Raw genomic sequence first — 14,795 nt, forward strand, 5'->3', positions numbered from 1 at the left:
TGCCAATGTTGGTAGCATTGGACGCATCGTGTGATACCGGATTTATTATGAACGTATTTTATCACTATCATGTTTCGATTGTTTGTTTTTGAGTGATTTCAAACGCCATGTCATTTTTAAATACCTAGATATTTTAGTTAGGTGATTAAACATTAACACCAAGACCAAATTTTTTCTATTCAATAATAATTAATCATATTTAAATTAGAGATAAATAAATTTAATAGAACCCAAATAATTAATCAATATATTCCTAACTTCATTCATGTACGAATCTATCTGACATCTCTAATCGATTATCTATCATATTAATCGATTTATAATCGTAGATTTAATGTCAAGTATACGCATGTCAAGTGGTAATATTAATTGAAATCAATTAGAATGTGAATTATGTCGATTGTATGTGACTAATTAACCCGTACTAAACGGTTCGTTAGGAATTTTCTGTCGACATAAATATTCAAAAAATTTTCTACCCAAAACGAATGGCAGAATTTGTAAACGACCCTACCCCAAATAAATTTTAAAGTCAAGAGAACAAACAACAGTCAGAAGCCGAAACGAAAACGAGCGTATTAAAATTTATTTAGTGTAATTGCTTAATTTATTCTAGAAAAATAACAGCGAAATTAATCAGTTGTTATTTTTACCGTTTTTTACTCTTAATAAGGGGTGTTTACAGAATGTTCTGTATATATGCAGAGCATTGAATTACAACGATCATTAATTGTGTCACTATACTGTAAGGGAAATCAACATACGTATTGGAGAAATGTCAAACGTCAAACACCGCCTTTATATTTATATTATATCCATGTTTTAGTAAATCGAACTCTATCCACCATTTTGTTTCTATTAAATCGAAAATATTTCTATATTAGACCGGGAGATGTTTCAAAACTTGACATATTCTTATACGAGGACTAGTCAATAAGATAGATTATCAACTACTAACGAAGTCTTTTACACTTTGAGCTCTTATTTCAAAAAATAACGTAACGAAAACTAGTTACTAGGAACTAAATCCGGATAATAAGTTGGATAAGGAACAATCCATGTATTTATATGTTTGAAAAGAACTTTTTTTATCAAAAGAACGTTGCTTTTAGTTTTGTCGTGAAATCTATTTGATAAATTCTCCTCTATTGGTTGTTTTACATCTTATTATATGATTAATTATCTAACGTGTTCATTAGATCTCACTTGCTAGAGACTATCACTGAATAAAAAATTCGAAATAAATAATTTTTGAATTGAAATTGAAGATACGATGTATCGCGAACATCTTCTTGCTTAACAAATGTCAATTTCGAAATTTTTCATCAATATGTACAGTTACTTTTGTTTCTACACACTGTATATAAAATATATAGAGATGTGGAGTATCGTTAATTCCAGTTCCGTAATTGATTTACAAATCGCCACATGTTATTATCAAATTTAGTATGAAAAAAAAGGGTTTTATGGTACTTAATAGATATGTCAGATATAAATAACTTTTATGAATTTTAATTTGATTTCGTTTCGCTGTTATAATTTGGTTTCGCTCCAAATTCTACGTTACAAACATAGCGAGCGCAAGCTTATAGAAATCGCTCATTGTGTCCGGAGAAGTTACGTCCCAATTTAAATTCACGTGAAAAATTAGAAATTCCCATAAACGTCACGAAATTAAATTCAAGAGGGTCGAGAAAATTTAGAATTTACAGTAAAAATTCGCCAAATCCACCTCTAGAAATTTTCGCATGGAAAAACTATCATAAACAGACCAATTCGGATTTTTGGTTTTCCGAATCTCGATTTTACCTTCGTGGCTTTTCCACCCTTGTCCCAAGTGCTTCGTTAGCAGTTTCCTTAGTTTTTTCAGCGCCAAATATAACCCCTTTTTTGATGGTATTTGGGTTTACGTGAAACATGTTAATCTTCGGTTTCGTGACAGATTTTTTTTTGACAAGTTGTCAAAATACACTGAATTCGGTATAAAAAATCAGAATTAACATCGGAAAAATATGGATTTGGATGTTTTTGATTCTAGACACCCCTGTATATATTTCAAAATAACATTGAAAATATGGAATACTGGTTTTAAAATGTTATAAATGTCGCATTATAAGCGATTTTTTAGATTAGAACTTGCCGTGATATATCAAAACATCAAAACTCTTTCTGTTTATATATATATATATATATATATATATATATATATGAAAGAAAAATTACAATTAGAGATTTACCACCCTGTATATAATACAATTTCCTTGGTGCTTGTTTTTGGGGGGTGATAATGATTGATGACTATTTTCAGATTGACTGTCGAAAGATGAGGTTTTCGATCCTGGATGTGTCTGTAGAAAGTCGTCCGTCATTGAAGTTATATAAAATGTATTATAGAACATTGAGGGTTGAATATTCAGTAATTCGTGTGACTGACATTAATAAATGATTGGTAATAGAATTCTAGAAGATTAATTTGCATTCAATATATTTCTATTACTCAAATTTGGAATAGTATAGATGTTTGAAAAACAAAAACCGAATCATATATTTATATATAAACCTGGTTTCTTTCTCATATGTATGTAAAACATTTTGTATCACAATTCTGTTTACTTTACATTTTGTATTTGGAAAAATCTGAATTTTCTTTACGTGATTTATTCCAAATACTCCCAGAATCAGATATTTCAATTCTACGAAAACGTATTTATGTTGGAAATAAAAAATTTTACTCGAACATATTTAAATTATTGACAGTTTTTTAACTTAATCGAAGAGATTCAGCTTAGACTAATGACAAATGACACAAACAATTGTAGATATAGCCAACGATGTTTATATTTTTAACAAGTAATCAAAATAATCTAGATTCTTTTCGTAAGGACTTAAATTTGTTCCAAATTTGAAAGTTATGATACGTATAACAGTTTTTTATAGACTAACATAACCCAAAACGAGATTTTGATCAGTTTTCGAACGTCGATGGAAATTCAAAAATTTAAAACATGATCTACCAGGACTTTTTATTAATTTTTGGTGTTTATACATACGAGAATAGTCCCAAAAGTATCTGGTTTAACAAAAAAAAAACACAAAAATCTCCATACATTTTTCCCAACAACCTTCAATAAGTTAATAGCCATTCATTCTATTTTTTCGAGTATGAGACCAGAAAATAATCCTAGGAGGTTAAATCTGGCGAATAGGGTGCATGAGGTGTCAATACAAACTTTAATTAATCAATTTTTTTTTCATTGCAATAACGAATTTTTGTCTTGGTGCATTGTCTTGATGAAACAACGCTTTCTTTTTAACCAAATACGGCCATTTTTGCTTGATTTCTTCGCTCTAAACTTGAAACATATGCTGTATAAATCTAATATAGTAACCAGATTCTTTTTGAATCGCTACACTACACTATTATTCAACACACAAGCTTTGAAATCGACAGATCTATAATTTCCTGAACCATTGAAGATGTTGGTCTAGATCGTAATTTACAAATTCGTTCACTACAAAACCAAAATCACGTTTCTTTATACTGAGAACTATTTTTAATGTTTCGTCCATGTTTAGAGGTCTTTTCATCCAACTTATCTTGAAAATACGTCATTAAACCATGAGTTTCTGGCAGTTTTATATAACTTGATCTAGTTTTGAAAATTCTTAACCGAATCAACACTCTAAAGTATGTTAGTTTTCCTAATTGACCTATTTGTATATTATTAATGCTCCTGGTACTATTTGGTGTTCGGATATGATCAAATATTGCATAAACTTATACAAAAATATGATCCCATTGCAAAATTTCTGATCGGGTCTAATATAAAGTGCAACGGACCAATTTCGAGGTTATTTTTTCGAATTTGGCGCCTTTCGTAGAGCAGTTTTTATGTCAAATACATTACCTCATAGTGTCATCAGAGTAGGTTGTTCAAATAAACTTGACAGCATGATAAATGACACAATAATAAAAAAAAATCAAAAATTAATATAATCGAAATGAACAATCCATTTGGATATCATAGATGGCGCTGAATCAATCTAAATGATGTATGACGTATTTTTAAATTTATTATGAAAATGGCGCCTTCATATAGGATTCATAATTTTCATTAAAAAACACTATAACTAGACGAAATTGGTGATAAATTCTTCTCACAGTAAATTAAATGGTATTTAATTTGATAGCATCCTAAAAATTTAATTTCTCCCTTCGAACTTTAATAGTTTTTTTTCGGGTTACGATTAGATATAGACCAAAGAATGAAAAAGACGTTATTCTAATATGCACCGAAGAATTTTATGACAACAACCAAATTTATGAAAAATCCATCGTTTTCCCAAAAGTAAACAACAAATTTAGATACGTAATTTTACTAAAAACAGAAAAAAACCACGTTTAATTACTTTTTGGAAACTTGGAACGAGAAACGTCATACTCCGGCCGGTTTACAGCCTTGACCTCGCTCCGGTAGATTTTTTTTGTTCTATGGGCTCAAGAAATCGTCGAAAGTACAAATTTAAAACCCTGGGCAATCCGTTGAAGCCTTGGATGAAAAACTTGATGGTGCACGTATATTTATACAAGATGTACCATTTAAATCCTGGACTTGACGCGTTATTTTGATATTTGAGAAAAACTGTCCCAGAAAGGCATAAATAGAAAGATGTAGTAGCACGAAATTATATGAAAACGAAAGTTCAGATTATTTTTGATGACAATAAAATAATAATTTGATTGTGTTACATTAATTTTTTATCTTTCCTATTCAAATAATTTTTAATAGTTTAATGACTGATTTCGATGATTTATACGTTCTTTTAGACCCGTATTCGATTAGAATTCTGCACGTTTTCTGATGTGTAATCACTTTTATTAACATGCGGGTGATTAAAATCCCGGAAACGTAAATCATTAATTTGAAAATGAAGTCATTTAATTAATGTACTGTCTACTTGAAGTAATTAAAAAAAAGATGTAAGTTCTAATATTTATACATTTTTAAGTCACTATGATTCATATAGATGCTACTAAATGCGAAATCCAATCGATCTTTTAGTTTGTCCAACACTTACAAATGAAAATCTACAAATTTCAGCTGAATCATATTTGATTTATGATTTATCATGAATTCTTTCGACTTTCGACTAATTTCACAATCTAGGGTGGAACCCCTGAAGGGCTGCAAGGGAAAATTGCTGCTTGATTGACTGACTTTTTTTGTATCGAATCTAACAACGATGATTCTGAAATAAATTGAGTTGAATATAACCCTGTATAGCTCACCAAGGTGGTCAAGGATGGTAATTTTTGATAGAATACAACGACAAGATTTGGAAAATTGACGTCAAAATGGAGGCAAAATATTAAAATCAAGAGATGATTCTTAAGAATACATCGTAGTGAAAATCTGAACATAATTACTGGTATAATTATATGCATATTGATAGAAATAGGATTCGAAATTGGATAAAATAGTCTGCTGAAACGATTGATTTGAATACCGAGAAAAAAAATTACAAATCGCTCCAATAGATGTATCGTGGTTAGTCGTTTGGTCAAAAAGACACTCAACTTCTGACTAGGGCGTCGATCTGTTCCCAGCAAGTTTTTTTGGTTAATTTTTTCAAAAAATACAAAGAAACAGTCGGGTCTAAAAAAAAGTGATGCCATAATTTGACACGAAAAGAAAAAAACGTTGGGAGAAATTGATGAAAATAACAAAATTTTTTCGATGAAACCACATTTATAACAAATAAAAACAATTTAAAGATTCGTTTTTTGAGTTTTATAGATTCGTCGACAATATTGATAATTTCTTCATCAAATTTTAAGTACCAATTTTCAGTTATTTCACCAAAACATTTTATAAGTAAGTAAACAATTTCGAAAAAACTTTATCTGTAGTTTGAAGTAACAGAATTTAAATTTGTAAAATTGGACCTTAATCAAACAGTTCAGACAACATTTTCATGCTTATGGTCGTTTACAAAGCCTCGGTATGAACGTTTTTTCGTCACATTCAACAATTGAAAAAACACAGATCCTTGAAACCAGATTTTTAATTCTTCAATAACTTTCTGTGCAAACTTTTCAAGACACGCCATTCTAGATGAAAATGTTTGAACATTATTGAAATATCTAAAGTGTTTAATGAATTTTTTTGATTCTTACTTTCCAATTTCCGAAAAATCTTCTTCTTTTCGTATATTATAAACACTGAACTTGGACTAAAACGAATTTAATAGAAAACGTGAAACAACAGTTTCCAGTTTCGAAATCGAACTACATACTAATATTTTTTCGATTATTAACATTAACGCAATCTTTAATCACAAAATAATCTATTTTTAAATGAACCGAAATATCAAAATGAAACGTAGTCTTTGTTTGGTTCAATGTATATTTATCAAAGCACTTAATAGACAAATAAATTTATCAAATTAGGTTGTTAGTAATTATTTGAAAAATATTTTGCCATGCCAAGTCTCATTTATTTATTTTCGTGAATACTCCTAATAGAAATTAGAAAAAACAGTAGATTTTGATATAAATTATTACTATTATAGTCCAGTAAACGAGGATCAAATCAATATTTTATAAATACGAATCCATCAGTTCACGTGGACTCATCTTCTCCACGATAATCAACACACACTCCTACTTTTGAAGTATGTGGTTCATTCGAAACTCGAAATTTTAGAGACGAGTTCTTAAATTTTAAAGCAAAAAATGGGAGCTAGGAGGAAAATAAAGAACGAAAATCGTTTGAAGACAATATTTTCCTTGATTCCAGGGGAATAACACGTAAGTAATTTGACCCTCCCGGCCAGAAAGTGCACGAAAATTTTTGCATTGAACTTTTGAGATTTCTAAAAACTCGTATGACCCGGATTTGACCAGATTTTGACACTTGCTCAATCAACTTGACAGACCACATGCTTTATTCGCCCGATTTAATCCCTCGTGACTTTCTCTTCATACAGAAATGTGAAATAGTGCTTCGGGCGATTGAAAAGCATCACAACTAAAGACTTTCTGCGATATTATCATTGTTTAGAATCATGAAGCATATCGCTTGAGTATTTTCATGCATTCGAATGGAAAAGGAAAAAAGAAAACGAAAATAGGAACGATTTTATAGCTGCGAAGTTTTTATTTCTTTTCTTCTTAAGTCTCAGATTGTGATAATTTGAATTAAGCTAAAAGAAATTTCCAGGGATTAGAAGTCGTAAATTTTTTTTCAAACGCTTTTTTTTAGTTTAAAAATAGCATAAATGAATTTCGATACCGATATTCCTGAGAACTCTAAATTCCTTATGGGATTTTATCAGAACTTAGCAGACTTTTAACTTTTTTTAAAATCTAGTACAGTTTAAACAGAAAAAAAAAGCATATTGATGAAAAATTTAATGATTTTGTATATCAAACTACAATGATTTGTCAGTCGATTACATTTTATGCATACGCCAAGTCAAGTTTTGAAAACTTTTTTATCAACATTACCCTTATATTACTGATTTTTTTTAAATTTAGTTGTTTCAAGTTGTGAAATATGATATTTCCTACAATTTTGTTGTTTAAATTATTTTTGTATCAAAAAAAATGAGAAAGATGGTAAGTTTAATTTTACGCTTTAATCTCCCGGACTATATCTGTCTCTAAAACACTCGTAGACACACGTTCTACTCTCTCTCTTTTTTCTATTACGTATCCACCGATATCCTTGTCTTTAACAGAATCGGTAGACAACAAGTATAATCGATTACTTCGAATTATTATAATCGAATTGAAATATTGTTAATTAACTATAATGTTAACTAAAACCTAATAATTATAAATGTATATAATAGAGTGACGTAACACGCGATGACATGACATGACATGACCACAGAAATTCTAACGGTAATCTTAGTAATAATTAATCAATTCAGTAATTATATTTAAGCAAAATTATTTCAGTGATCAAATTCGATGAAATTATCATTTTCAACCGGCGTATTTTCTCGGTTCTTTTTCGTTTTGCTTTCAAAGTTTAAGTAAGCTTTTAAATAACGAAATCCCGAAGTTTCCAACTTTTTACAGTTAGAGTAACGATTTCCGCGCACACCTTTTAATCCGACAGCCTAAAAACGTACATAAAACTTTTATATACCCGTCTACTAGATGTACCGTAATCTCTAATAACAAAACTTCTAATTTCAGTAATGTAGCGGACATATTTGATAATCATTGGATAATAAAAATGAACATTAAAATTGATAATTAGTAGTTTGTTATAATTTTATAGTACTGCTATTGATTAATAGATGGCGATACGTTTTTTCATCATTTTTAATTTATATGAATATAATATCCTATAATAAGATATACATTTATATTATTAATAATATTCGACATCTAATTTATGACATTTGAACTACAATATGTTTAATAAAAAATTATTTATTATAATTCGGGGTATAACTAATGAGATATAGATGGCGGTGTGAGTACAACGTTTAATGTCATTTCTTCAAAATGTAGACAACAAACAATTTAAAATATCAAAAATTAACATCTTTTTTCTCGATTCAATATTTTTTCTCAACAGGTTATGTTGGATATCGGAATGAAAAGTTTTGAGAAAAGTTTTAAAACCGAATTCATTTTCTCTAATCGTTTAGACTTCGAGAACTATGTTTTCGGTATAAGAGTTTTGTTGTACACGTTTAAATGGTTGTAGAACACGAATAACTTTCAAAGTAAATACAATACTTAAGAATAGACGTTTTCTTTTTAAAATTTATTATAATTGGAATTCGAATTATATATTTTATTGTATTTTAGAAACAGTAAAGATAATAAGTTGTTTTGAAGGTCAACATAACCACGATTTTATTGTTATTTAAATTAAAAGTAAATTTACAGGAAGAGCTGCTACAAAACGTCCCTGTAAATATAATTATACTTTTATGAATCGATCAGAATCTTAAGCCATTCGTGCAAGTTGCTTTTTTTGTAAGCAATATAATAAAAATATCATAATGGAGGTTGCGTACTGCCCTCTAGCGGTTTGTCACTACAATATTACACGTATACACATTCATGTTTGCGCTTAATGTTTACTTAGTCGATTATAGCTGAAGGTTATTATATATATATATATATATATATATATATATATATATATATATATATATATATATATATATATATATTTCATCAAGGTATCACGAAATAAAATAATTTATTGTAAAATAGTCATTTTTTGACGTATTGCCGTACAAATACAACGGATTCAGAAACCATAGAACTAGATGAGGTATAATGTCAATAATCATGGAACGTTATTTTTCACAGAGAAGTAAATACGTATAAATAGCTGTTAAGAAATAAGTTAATCTACGTTAAGAAACAGGAAACAATGAAAATAGTTTTTAGATTTATAAAATATACTAAAATTCGAGGTTAGTCATAATAAACGATGTATACAAGGTGATACATATAATAATATATGAATTTATGTATTGTTTTGATAATTCTTTAGTATTTTTTTGAACAAATTCGACGCGTTTTCTGAAGATTATCTTTTTGAGAATTATAAAGTCGATAAAAACTATTATCAACAATGATATTATCAAAAATTTCCACTCATTTACAGAGAAATGTCTTCATTTTCACAGAAATTGCTACAGATCGTTATAAAATTTGCATAACATAATTTGGAAATGAATTTATGTATAATTTCAACTTAATTTTTGAGAAAATACTATTAGAACGAAAGAATTAATTGATATTATCACTAAAATACGATAAATTATTTAATTATCGATGAAATTATATCAGAATTATCATAGAAATAAAACATTGTAAATTATAAAGTAATATTGGTCTTTCGAGCCGTATAAAAAATGAAAATTTGCTAATAACATGATATATTACAGAAAAATTGTATATTAGTGATTTGATTTTCATATTTTTTACATCGTATTTACCGAATGAAGCAATTAAAATGAGTTGTAAGTCCCTTGAGCGATCTTAATTCAAGAAAAAATCTAGGAACGTAAATAAGGTTATGAATCTACTAGCAGTAAACACGCCAGGGAACAATCTCTGACACTATTTCGAAATTAATTGAATTGTACAAGTTTCTGCATATCCAATGATAGTTTTTCTTCTTCTTTTTCTCGTTTTCAAATTATATTATGCAAATTGAGGAAAATTCTTTCCGTAATAATGGTAGATTCTATATTTTTGAATAACTAGAATTTTAAATGGAAAATTGAAATTATATAATAAAAAAATATCATTGGGATAAGATCATCCCGTCATAACGTAAAGTACGAGGTCCGCGAAAAATTTAGATCATTAAAAATACTAATTTGAATACAAAGGTGTAGAAAATGTGGATTTTTTAAAATTTTTTAGTTAATTTGTGTAACAAAAATCTCCAAGTAAATTATGAGTTAATTCGTAGTTGGCAGTCGACGTGTTAAAGTTAAATCATCGATTTAAGTCGTTGGATCAACTTTTTCCTGATAATGCCCCAAATTTTTTTCGTTTTGACACATCTAGGTAGGTAGGTATACAGGAATTGAATCCAAAAATCCTGATCGCACTACATGCTTCCAGAGAGGAGATATCGCTAGTAACAGTTTTTTTGGAGCACGTTTTTCGATTGTATTTTCATTATTCATGTATAATTTCAACGAAAAAATTGACTTGAATCATGCTTTAGAAGATATCCAAACATTTATTTGAATTTTGTAATGCCTTCGTCAATACGATAATCCGTCCACATCTGACTAGCCGAAATCTCATCTAGGAAATTCCAAGTAACCTCCTTAATATCCAAATTAACCTTTCTCAATATACTTGATTTTGGAAAAAACCAAAAACCTTCTACCTGATCTTTGTTCCAAATCTACAAAAACCATGGCAAGGTATAATTTTCCCGCTACTACCCGGACTAATACAAATATTTTATAAATATGCCACATACGTTATTTTTTACGTACAAATATATTTCATCTAACCCAGTCAAACGAAACGCATGTCTTTGTCACAGATTTCGGATTTAATACATTTTCTGTTATATTCTGTATATAATTACCTTTGATGTCTTCAGAATATAAGTAAAAACGTCGCTTTGAATATTCCCGACAAAAAAATAGAGATGGGAGTTCGGGATAATTCGTCTTTGTTATTTAAACAGGTCATGGATTAGAAAGTCGATTCTAAAACAGATTAATCAGGAAGTTGTGTCATTGGGGATAATAAGCTTATAATTACATCGATATTTAATACACTGTCTTACAAAACTTGAAATGTGGTTGATGTTTCGTGATTTCTTCTATAATTAGATATAAGTTTAGACCAAATGAAAACAAAACTTCATTTATTTTGACAATTGACATTGACAGTAATGACACTAACGTCACGATCTTGTATTTAAATTAAAATTCCTCAATTTCCTTTAAAGATTTATACAAAATGACTCGTAATTGTGAATTAAAGGTATAAAATCAAACTCAATTTCGTAAATCCATCAAATTTTCTACGAAGTGCGAATTTATATACCAGTAATCTCGAATCGGAAACGAACTAGCTCTGGCTGATTATCCCACATCTAGAGTCGAAATTAATTACGACTACATTCCGAAATTATGGAGTTTGTAGAAGGAATTATCGTCATTCCAAATTATGATTGAGTAGTAGAAGTTATTACAATTCGACACAATGGATATCGGCGACGCTCATTTAAATAACAACCGACGTTTCGTTCTATGCAAAAAATCAATAATCAATAGAGATTATATAATAATAAAAATCGGATTAACTTCTTAAAATTCATTAATTGAAGAAATACAACTGGAAGTGCTTCAAGACAAAGGTAAAACTCAATTGAATATAAAATGCTAAATTAACCTCCGCGCGTGCCTAATCTCTAGGAGCAGCGTAGCTTAGGTAAAATCGACTTGTACGAGATGCAATTCCAGGTGGAAAATTGTGTTCTGGTCATTAATATCTATTTTTATATCACTTCTTTTACTAGAAAATTATAAATTTATTTTAGCAACTTCACTCTTTATCTATGCTCAAACCAGTTCGATCGGGTTTAGTTCGTGATGATATGGTGGCGATTCCAGCACCGTTATTAAACAATTTTTTTGTAATTTCATCATCATCTTACAAAACTGGGAGGTAACTTCATGTTTTTTTGATTTAGCCCATTTCGTAAGTTCATTTTAACCACTGGTTGTAAGCGATTTATCTCAAGTCTCGAGTGATGATTATGGTAACATTGATGAGAATATGTGAAATCTGACATTGCCATCACGAAGTTTGACTCTCAAAATTCAGAACGTGTTGTTATACGGGTGGTATTTGAGTTGTTCACATTGATCTTGATCAAAAAATGGAAAGAAACGTCTTTCGAGGGGGATCAACAAACTTGGAGTTGGACAATCAATGGGTCATCCACAGTATAGTTTGGCCAACGTTTTTCTACACCTGAAGAAGCGATTGAATGGTACAAATCACATGTTTTGGAGGTACTTCAATCGAGATCTAACAAACGCTTGTTGTTTCTATAGATCTTAGGTAGCAACCCTCGTATATGCGGATTAAGGGGAGTTTTTAGAATTTCTAAAGTGAAGTATTCAATTTTGAAAGTATATAGTAGATTTTATCTGTTAAAAATAACATATCGAATAGTTTTATAATGTTGACTAACCCGAGGTGAATTGACAGCTAATTTAACTTTATATTCCAACAAAGAAACTACTTGAGTGGTTTAGTTTCGAATATCTGCAAAGTTGGATGCAAACGAGGCCCGAAGCTCCTCGAAACACCGCCAAAACGTGCTGAGTCTGATAGTCGGAGAGTTTTTGATGTATGCGAACAAGATTTGTCGATTTATTTTCGAGGGACGTTTCTGAGGTTCTAGTGTTATTTATTGCCTTTGTTGATAACTACCCGAAAATGCTATTAATTCAAAAAGTGTCGAGGGGACTAAGCTCCTCTTCAAGATAGTTTTGTTCGGCACACGTAAAGGATTTTCGCTACCATCGTTTTTGATATTCAACAGGATTCGGTTGAAAATTAAAAGTTAAGATCCATCGTCATACAATTTTTTTACACGGACTATTTTTAGTTTTCTTCGTAGTATATTAAATGTTTTTAATTATTTTTTTGTTTTATTTAACGATTTATTTATGGCTTAACCAAATCCCTCTATGATAATACTATTTATCAATGAATTAAACAATAATTACGTACAGTAGTCAAATAAAATAGTTGTTTATCTATTAATCGAGAAACCTCTATACACAAATAATCTATCTATGGATTAAAGATGAAAGACGTTATTCTTCTTTTACTGTTAGCCTTTTTCTTTGGAGCTATCAGCGATAGTAAAAATGAATGTTAGTTTTTTGTTAGTTGATTTTCGTTATAAGATAAAAAGAGTCTATAATTTAGCTAATTATGTGAGAAATAAATAATTATATTCAATTTTAATTGTTTTATTGTATGTTTTAATAGTTCATTTATGAATTAATAAAATCCCTCTATGATAAAACTATTTATCTATGATTAAACAATAATCGACGTTCTTCTTCTTCTGTTAGCTTTTTTCTTTGGAGCTTTCAGCTATTGTAAACATGAATGTTAGTTTAGTGATTGTAGAAGCGAGAATAGATCTACTATATTATTAAAATCTGGCAACGTTGTATATTGAACATAAATATATTATATTTTTTTATATTTGAAGAAACTTTATGTTTTGGTTTCTTTTTCCATTGAACATAACGAAATGTAAATTTTCCACGGAACACCTTCGATTCCGAAATTCCCATTGGAATAACCGACCTTTTTCAATTCGTTTTCGTCGATGTAAAGACATCATCGCGATCAGGAGGTTGGAATATGAGGAACGGCAGTAAAAGCGGGAAAAGCTAACGCAATTTTCTACATCCTTGACAACTAGATATCATTGGTTAGAAAACTTGGAAAAGAATAATTCTATTTACCGAGTTTATGAACGCTACGAAGGTGTCACATTCTTGTTTTGTCAATTTAGTTACGACAAAAAAATTTTCCTCGAGGTTTAATTTTTTTTATACGAGATCTGTAAGGTTTACATTTAGATATTATTGAATATGAAATTTTTTGAATAGAATTAAAAATATATGAAATAAAATCATACAGAAAAATGTACCATATTTAAAATTGAGTATGAAAATTTGTATTTCGTATAATACTTCGCCAGACTTCAACTAATAAAGTTTGTTTTAGCATTTCAATATGGTAGTTATTTGAAAGCTTTCTTGAATCAAGTTTCTGCCCTTTAATTTCGCAAATAACCACTCTGAAAAGGGTTACTAACTTTATTTATTTACTTACTTATAACCCCTTACCTATACAGAGTAAATCAGTGGTTAATAACCTAGAGGCGATCTACTAAATTGAGAAATTTGGGTTAATAGGAAAGCAATAAATCTATGAGGTACATAAACACATAATATTTTGATGATAACACGAATAACCCCAAAGACAATAGTGTATAAGCGATGATATTAATTCGCGGGATGTTATATAGAAATGAAAAGACAAAACACGTGAAACATTAGACACGAATTACTATGAGGCCATGTAGGAATGTTTAAGAGGGTAGTGGAATGTGATATATCGTTCTCAGTTGCCCATTAGTTGATGCATTCCTTAGATTTTTACGTACAGTCGTCAAATAAAATAGTTGTTTATCTATTAATCGAGAAACCTCTATACACAAATAATCTATCTATGG

The 14,795-nt window shown here is 29.4% G+C and overlaps 1 protein-coding gene across 3 annotated transcripts in view; it reads right to left on the bottom strand.

Moving 5' to 3' along the window:
- Positions 1-14,795, bottom strand: part of LOC130446891 (furin-like protease 2) — a 186,492-nt gene that overhangs the window by 145,380 nt on the left and 26,317 nt on the right. The window contains exon 1 of one of the 3 annotated variants that reach the window (XM_056783398.1): positions 6,179-6,293. The exons of the other annotated variants lie outside the window; for them this stretch is intronic. The gene's annotated coding sequence lies outside the window, so the exon portion shown is untranslated. Of the gene's footprint in view, positions 1-6,178; positions 6,294-14,795 lie in introns of those variants that run through there. 3 annotated transcript variants of the gene reach the window in all.

This window comes from Diorhabda sublineata, chromosome 7 (assembly GCF_026230105.1).
Source record: "Diorhabda sublineata isolate icDioSubl1.1 chromosome 7, icDioSubl1.1, whole genome shotgun sequence".
In the NCBI taxonomy this organism is placed as follows: domain Eukaryota; kingdom Metazoa; phylum Arthropoda; class Insecta; order Coleoptera; family Chrysomelidae; genus Diorhabda; species Diorhabda sublineata.